Here is a 9,412-nt window from a genome sequence, read left to right on the forward strand (position 1 = left end):
GTGCCGGTTCCGTGTCCAACATGGCCCAACGCCTATTTGCCAGAACCCATCACGTTGAATCGTTGGTGGCTGAAATACAGAGTCTCAAAGAAGAGATTAAAGGACTCAAGCATGAAAATAAACAATTGCACAAGCTCGCACACAGCTATGCCACCAGCATGAAGAGGAAGATTGACCAGATGCAGGACACCGATGGTCAAATTTTACTTGATCATCGGAGGTTTGTGGGTTTGTTCCAACAACATCTGCCTTCGTCTTCTGGAGCGGCACCGCGTAGTGAAGCTCCAACTGATCAACCTCTGCCGCCTCCTCCTTCTGTGGCCCCGCCGACTGCTGAAGCACCATCCGATCAATGAATACTATTAGTTTACATCATTGTAAAATATTTGTACTTTTTTTTTTTTTAAGTGTTTATTTTTTTTTTATCATTAATTTTAAATTGTATCTTTTTTTTTTTTTTTTTTTATTATATATATTTTTTTTATATGTAAATTAAAGTAGAAAGACTTTGGTTAACCTTCCCCCACACTTAAACTAAATAACACAAACTCACAGAAATCAAACAAATAACACAACTAACTAAACAAAACAAAATGAAAGCATTAAAGATAAGGGTGTAAAAATGCAAATCTGATTGGGTTAGCGATTCCAAAGTCTCCCTTGGTTGAATGCTTGGGTTGCCTCCCAAGAAGCGCTTGATTTAACGTCTTTAGCCGGACGCATCTTTCCTTTAAATTTCCCTCAACTCCATTTGTACCTAAAATCAAAGAAAGAAAAATAAATCAAATATCAAAAGTAAAATACACAAACACCAATATAAACATAAACAAAAACAAAAATAAAAGGATTAGCAAAGTTGCTAATCCCAGGCAACGGCGCCAAAATTTGATGCGAGAATTACTTGACACACAAATTAAACCCTCTTTTTGACAATTGTAGTATAGATGTAAGTAGGGTATCGTTCTAGGCCGGGGATTAGGAGGGATTGCTAATCTATTCTAAATTAATTTAAAAATATTAAATAAGACTCAAGGACACAAAACTAGGCTAAAAACTCTAATAACTCGAAACACACTTAAAATGACTCAAAATAATGAAAACAATCAAATTAAACACTAGGAACTGAAATGGACGGAAATTAAATTAAAAGACTAACAATAAAGAAAACTAACTAAATAATATAATTTAATAATGGATGGGTGTTTGGTTTTGATGAAAAGTAAATTAAACTTAATTAAATTACAGAATTGACAAAAACATGAAATTGAGGTGAAAGGATAAATGACAGACTAGCTAGAGGGTTTTTCTCTACACATGACACATATGCAACCTAAATTGATTTTCAGTTGTTCTTTCAATAAATTGTGAATTTCAATACTCCAGATTAACCGTGAACAACACTTTTTTTAACCCTCAGTTTTTCCACAAGTTATTGGGTTGGATGATTGCATACGACAACCCAAAACATTCCCTACAAGTTCCCTACATGAATTGCATAATAGAGATACAAGCAAGAATCATTAAGTTCTATGAAAAACATAAGCATTGACGAGACACTCGTTACTATGATTTGCATGAAACTTATGCCAAGAATTTACTTAACGTGATTGTGACTAGCAACCTTCACTACTTGTGAATATAAGTTCATAACGATTAGGTGAAATTCACTTATATTCTAGCATCAAATTCATGCATGTAAATTAAGTATGCATCCTTAATCGACATACAAAAATAAGTTATCTATCAAGCAGTTAAGCAAATTAAATCACAACTCAGAAATCACAACTGAAGGTAATCAATTCATATTACAAATATATTCATGGCTTTGAATTAACCTCTAGCCAAAATAAGTTTATTTACACATTATTAATACAGAAATAAAATAGAAGTTTGGAAAGATTAAACCGAAAGTAAAACATAAGTTGGAAAGATTTAACCGAGAGAGAAAATTGAAGCCTTCTGCTCTCTGTTCCCGCCTTCTGCTGCTCCACTGGACTCTCTGCACGTGTTGGTTCAAAGCTGCAAGGACAGCTTAGCTCTCCTCTCTCCCCGCCAGTCTCTGCGTCTCTCCCTTCTCTCCTCGCTGACCTTTCTGCGAGCTGCCCAAAGGCAGCTCTCTCTCCCGCTCCCCCTGCGTTCCGTGGACTTGGCTTCTTCTCTCTGACCTCGCTGCCAAAGGGCAACGTTCTTCCCCCCAATCTCTCACTTGTGCTGCGCAGGCAGCGTTTTATTTATTTTTCTTTTCCGCTGCACTAAGCAGCTTTTTTCCTCCGGATTGAATCGTGGCCACTTTCTTATTTTAGTTTCCTCCACCTACCACGTTGCACAAGCAGCTATTATTCCTCATTCGTTTTCTTTGTCACGCTGCACACACACCTTTCCTTTATTCTTTTCTTTTTCTTTGTGCTCCCACTAGCTGCAAAGGCAGCTTCTATTATATATTTCTTTCTTCCATGCTGCCAAGCACAGCTTATTATTAATCTTCTCCCTACTAGTTTTCACCAAACTCGGCATCCCTACATCCCACCTGAAACATGAAAGAAATAATTAATTATCATGAATTGGCCTATAATCCGTGACATAATTCTACCAATAACCCATGATAGAATGAGAACGACTAAAGCAATTTTCGACGAATTTATTATTTAAAACTCATTTGTGCCATTTTTATTTTCTTTGCATAACAAATCCTATAAACACAAAAATAACGTAAATAGCTCAAAAATATAAGGAACTAACTAAGAAAAGACGAGTGAATTTGAAGTAAAAATATATATAAATATGATCCGATCAGGTACGCAGTTATAGCCAGCAAAATCCGAATGGACTTAATCATGGCTACAGGAGAGAAGGTTTCTTCATAGTCAATCCCTTATCGTTGCCTGTAACCCTTGGCTACTAGTTTAGCCTTATAAGTCTCCACGTTCCCATCAGCGCTTAGCTTCCTCTTGAAGACCCAATTGTTTCCAACAGGTATTATACCTTTTGGAGGGTCTACAAGAGTCCAAACTTGATTTTGATACATGGAATCCATCTCAGATTTCATGGCCCCTTGCCATCTCTTTGAGTCAATGTCGGACATTGCTTCAGTGTAGTCCCTAGGGTCCTCCTTTGTGTCATTGTCACCTAGAAGGTGCAATTCCCTAAAGTCATTATCTAAGCCATATCTCTTAGGTGGCTTGCTAACCCTTTCAGATCTACGTGGAGCTAAGGGTTCAGGAACAGGGTTGTCAACTTGTCGAGTGCTTGTTTGTGGTTCATCATTAATCTTATTAATTTCCATCATTTTACTTATAGTTCATTTGAAAACAAATTCATCTTTTAGAAACTTAGCAGTTCTTGGGACAAAGACTTTTTGGTCGTCAGGATGGTAGAACTCATATCCCATAGTTTCTCTAGGATATCCCACAAAATAGCACCTAATTGATCTCGCTTCAAGCTTAGTAGGTTCAAGCTTCTTGACATATGCTTCACAACCCCAAATCTTAATGTGATTAAGACTTGGCTTTCTTCCATGCCATATCTCATAGGGCGTCTTTGAAACTGACTTGGAAGGTACTCTATTAAGCAAGTATGCTGCTGTATATACAGCGTATCCCCAGAATGTTACTAGTAGATCGGCGGAACTCATCATAGAATGAACCATATTCATCAAGGTTCGATTTCTCCTTTCAGAAACTCCATTAAGTTGTGGAGTTCCCAGTGGAGTCCACTGTGATATTATTCCACACTATTTGAGAAAATCTAGGAACTCGTTACTTATATACTCTCCCCCTCGATCCGATCTTAGGATCTTTATCTGTTTCCCAATTTGCTTCTCAACTTCATTCTTGAATTCTTTGAACCTTTCAAGGGATTATGACTTGTACTTCATAAGATACACATAGCCAAACCGAGAGTGATCGTTGGTGAATATGATGTAGTAGGAGAAGCCTCCACTCGATGTAGTAGACATAGGTCCACATACGTCAGTGTGGATTAAACCTAGAATTTCAATGGCACGCTCTCCTTTCACAGTGAATGGAGATTTGGTCATCTTCCTTTTTAAGCAACATTCACAAGTACCCATTTGGTCATTACCTAATGGGCGAAAATATCCATCTTTCGACATCTTGTGAATCTTATCAAGGTTCACATGTCTAAGTTTAAAATGCCACATCTTTTCTCGATTAACTTCTTTTCTAGCCTTTTTGGGTTTTGAGGTATTCCCGCTTTCAATACAATGCATCCCCTACTTGTCTCTAGGTGAAAAAGTCCCTCTATCATATTACCATGAGAGATAATACGACCGTTCAACTATAAAGTGCAACTCATTTTGTCAAACAATACTAAGTGCCCATCTCGTAAAAGCATAGAGATAGAAATCAAATTCTTTATACATGAAGGAAAATATAAACAATTTTTAAGTTCCAGGACTTCCCCAGAGGGTAGTTTAAGCATGTGGTGTTGGAAATATGCCCTGAAAGTCAATCTTTGGAAGAAACCTTTCAGGACAATAAATGGATGTATAGATGACTCTTATACATCAAATGGCAAAGATATTATTTAGGACTATCTCTACAAACGATATATGTCCTAAATGGTGAATCCATGGACAATGGATCGATTGAAGAAGTAATCTAATGAAGTTAGACTACAGAGACCTTCTTCACATAACCATCATGTCCAAAAGGTTCCTGGTCATAGGATTGTCGGAGGGATACTGACAATGCATAGACCGGTACATACTATGTCCCCTTCAATTGGAAGGATGGAAAGTCTCATCCCATTTGTGTAGTGACACTAAGACAGGTATGTAGGTGCTCATTAAGGGAATGAGTTCACTGAACACAATCGAACGAGAGTACTTGCATGGAGGTCTACTCACATGTCAAGCAAGTAACTCTAATGGTTGAAATAATGTAAGTAGTCTTTTAACCTGAGGCATCGTAGTTGTCTTGTGGTTAGGTCCTTGATCTTTGATTATGTCCAAGTCACTCCATTCACGGGTGTCCACGGCATAGTTGGGGTTAAGCCACTTAGCCATGGAGGCAAGTAAATGCGCAACAAGGGATCTCTAATCCTCGTTATGAGAGGAAGAATACTCTAAGATATGATTAGGGAATCTTCGGCCGAAGTATCGAGCGTAACAAAGGAAAGCGTTCCTATACGACTCAAATGAATCATATAAGAAGGAATAATCATTTTGGGCCGAAAAACAATGACCACAACTATTGGGCCGAAAAACAAAGGAAAGCGTTCCTATACGACTCAAATAAATCCAATTCTCATTAAAGAGACAAAACCATTTTGTTCTCATCATATTTTGGGCCGAAAAACAATGACCACAACTATTGGGCCACAATGTTAAAACATAAACTTTTGGGGTCACTTTGTAAAAACACAAGAGTCCACAACTTCATGTAATTACAACTAGAACCCAAAAATTTCAACAATAACAAAAACTTCATTAAAGGAGCAAAACAATTTGCCCTTTAGTGATTTTGGGCTTTTACGTAAAAACGTAAACTTTTGGGCCAAAGTATAAATACACAAAAGTATCAAAACTTTGTAGGGTGGCCGGTTTTGGTAGTGAAAAAGGGGGAATGGTTTTGGTGAAAATTCAAAATTTTAAAGAGTGTTGAAAAAGTGAAAGGTATGGGTTGAAAAGGTGATTGGTATGGTTGAAAAGGTTTGATTCGTATGGGTTGTAAGAAAAGGTTAGTCAAACAATAAAGACACAAAACATCCATCACCAATCAATAACAAACCAAAACTTTATGCAAAGCAATAAACATATTGAATCAAAACACCAAAACTTTTTGTTCTTGGTAAGAACATCAAGAACATTGAAGAACACACATGAAAACTCATAAGAGCTCCATAAATGTTTTCACTCAATAAAACTCAAATTGTCACTACACAAAAGAGGGGTAAAATCCTAGGGTACTCAGGGGTTCCAAAAGTCACTTTAAAACCTCTTTTAACAAGACAAACATGAACCCAAAAATCCACCCTTTGGATTTGGCCGAATTTCCCCACATACATGGCACCAAATTTTAGTTCCAATATTCATGCTTAAATGAACTACATCTACAACATTTGAGATGCTAAATTTTCAAGCAAAATTTATATTCAAAAGCAAGAACAAAGCTTGTAACATTTACAACATTTAAATCACAAACCATGAAAAAACACAAAACCCAAAAGGATTCACCACAAACTAGACCTAGGCTCTGATACCAATTGAAGGAAAATTTTTGTCCTAGCTAAGAACATATGAGAACATTTGAACACATATGCAAACTAATAACACATTAAAGTAGGCATGCATTTAAAAACAAACTTTCAAAGCCTAGTGAATGGTGAACCGCAAGACTCTTTAACAATATTAAAGAGAAGGAAGGATTTAGAGATTCATTACCCTTGAAGCTCATCCTTGTTTACACAAGGGATTCACCCAAGTGGAGGCCTTCAAGTCACCTTCTAGCTCCTTGGATCTTCCTTGTGTTTTTCTTCCTTTTGGTGCTCCTTTGCTCCTTCAGGATGTGAGGAAAGGAACTCTAAGAACACCAAAGATTTGGTGTCGCTAAGTCTCCACACCAAGGATGAGGTGTGAAGATGAAATGGATGACTTAGAGAAGAAAAGATTGCTAGATAATTCTTCCCTAAGTGGCCGGCCTCCTTTTAGAGAAAAAGAGAGAAAGTGTTTCTCTTCTTTGCCTCAAGAAAACCCTAATGAGAAAAAGCTATAAAGTTGACTTTATACTACATCACATGCGAGTGGCAAACTTGTAATTAATTCAAGTTTGCATCCACTCACCCTTATGGCCGGCCTTGTCTTTGTTATTGGGCTAATTGCCCATTTTGTTTAGTTGTCATACAACTTAAACATAATGGGCCTTGTGGACCTAAACACTTTTGGGCCCCGAAACCCAAAACCAACTTAAAAGCCCAATACGAACCTTTCGTTAAATTAATTAACTAATTAATTAATCTTGATCATTCTCAATTAAACCATTTAATTGCTTATCCATCCCATTTATATATCTTCACTTTCATCCTTACTCGGTGTACGATCCATTAACTTCCAATTAGCGAGGCAGTGGGCAATTGTTACTCTTAACGATCGATTGTGAATTGAAACAACATTTCAATTCTCCCTTTGATGAAGATTAGTGTTTGCTAATCTTCAGGGCTTCCACAAACCATGAGTGACACCTAGCAGTATGTCATGGCTACCCAAGCTAAGTAAAAGTGGTTGGAGAAGCTATCCAGTTACAATTACAATGCAATACGGTCCTTCTCTTATACAATACTCTTAATCACATTGTTTGAGTGATAGTTTGTTTCATGTCTACTATCCAATGTGATACTTCTTTATATGATTCAATTGAATATGATTTGGACAAACTTCCTAAGTCATATTCATATGCTTTGGCCAAAGACTCCCGAATCATATCTTAGCGTATTCTACCTCCATCATGGAAGGTTAGAGATCCCTTGTTGTGCTTTCATATGCCTACATGACTAGATATCTTGACCCCAATAATGACATGGACACTCTCGATGGAATGCCTTTGACATGATCAATGATTAAGGACCTAACCATTAGACATCTACGATGCCTTAGGTCAAAGGACTACTTTGCATATTGCAACTAACGAGTTCTTACATGACATGTATGTTCGAACTCTTTTTTTATTGTTGTTCAGTGTACTCGATTACCCTTTCGAGCACCTACATGTTTGTCTTAGTGTCCAACACTAAATGACTTGAGACTAGTCGTACTCACGCTTGAGTTGACATAACACATACTAACCTTAGCGGATTGTCGATGCCCAGTTGGCAATCCTATGGCTAGGAACGTTTTAGGAATGAACATAAGAGAAAGGTCTCGTTAATCTAACTTACTTAGATCACTTCTCTCTCAGATTAACTACTTTCCTTGGATTCCCTTATTGCTTAAACACATGATACAATAAATAGTGATTAAGAATAAGCTTTGCCCTTCATTAAACATATAATAGTTTAATACAATAAGTATTCCAATGGCTATTACATCAAATGAGTGGCTTTGTGGGCATACTTCCAACAGTCATTTGTACTAAATCATTCACTAGTACTCACTAAAGGAGAGCTTGAACCTATGTACTTGTGTAAACCCTTCACAATTAATGAGAACTCCTCTACTCCGTGGACGTAGCCAATCTGGGTGAACCACGTACATCTTGTGTTTGCTTCCTTGTCTTTATCCATTTACATACTTATCCACACTAGTAACCGGAGCAATCTAGCGAAAGTCACAAACTTGACACTTTCTGTTGTACCAAAGTCCTCACTGATTTTGTGCATCAACAGGGCCCAAAACAGACAATATCGTGCTACGGTGGAGTCGAGTTCGGGATGTAGTGGGGGCCCGGGCCGGGATGTGACAAATAATCATAGAATCAGATCAATAATCAATAACCAATAATCATATTAGTGCATTACCATAAAATTCTATACCAATCAAACAAAATTTGTATTAAATAATTAATTAGGGTTAGGGATTGTAAATGTAGGAATTAAAGAATTTACGTTTCAAGGCTGAAGTCGGCGGCTCAACGGCTGGAGAAGTGGAAAGTGGTTGGAAGGTTGACAATTCAATTCGAATTAAAAAAATATTTCTTCTGTTACTGCTAGGACTTTGGGGGGCAGCTTTGTTATGCTATCTGGCTGAAAGGTTGAAAAACAAAAAGGGAGGGTCACGGCACTGAGAGTCTAAAAGGGATTGAGAGTGAAAGAGGGACACGCGGTCCCCCAATATATATATATATATATATATATATATTATTTCGAAACATATGAAACGGTGCTGTTTCAATATTTTTTTTTTAATTTTGTTTTACCAAGACCAAAACAACATCGTTTTGGCCTAGATGTTTTAAAAAAAGAAAAAGAAAAAGCAATCTGCTGTTGCGCACAGCAGAACCCAAACATCACCGGACCCTAGGGAGCGATTGCTGAACATTCCGACAAGGGGAAGGGCTGACCCAGAGATCCAGTCCTATTTTCGGTGAGGGGAGTGGTGGCCACCACTTCTCGCCCTCCCATGGCTTCGCCACTGCTCATACATACAACCCATCCCTTGAGATCTTATACAAACCAGTTTCAATACACCCCCTCAAGCTGAATCAAGGGGATTGATTGATCTAAGCTTCCACAACAAACATTGAAACTGAGTAGAGTCTAATGCTTTTGTGAATCAATTAGCAAGTTGATCGTGGCTACTTGTGAACATGGTGTCTATCACTTTGGATTGAACTTGACCACGAATATAATGGCAGTCAACTTCAATATTTTTGGTTCTTTAATGGAATATTTGATTGGAGGTAATGTGCATGACAACTTGGTTATCACAATACAAGGACATAGGTGTCATGGTTGTGAA

The sequence above is a fragment of the Malus domestica genome, chromosome 06 (assembly GCF_042453785.1).
Source record: "Malus domestica chromosome 06, GDT2T_hap1".
NCBI classification, from domain to species: domain Eukaryota; kingdom Viridiplantae; phylum Streptophyta; class Magnoliopsida; order Rosales; family Rosaceae; genus Malus; species Malus domestica.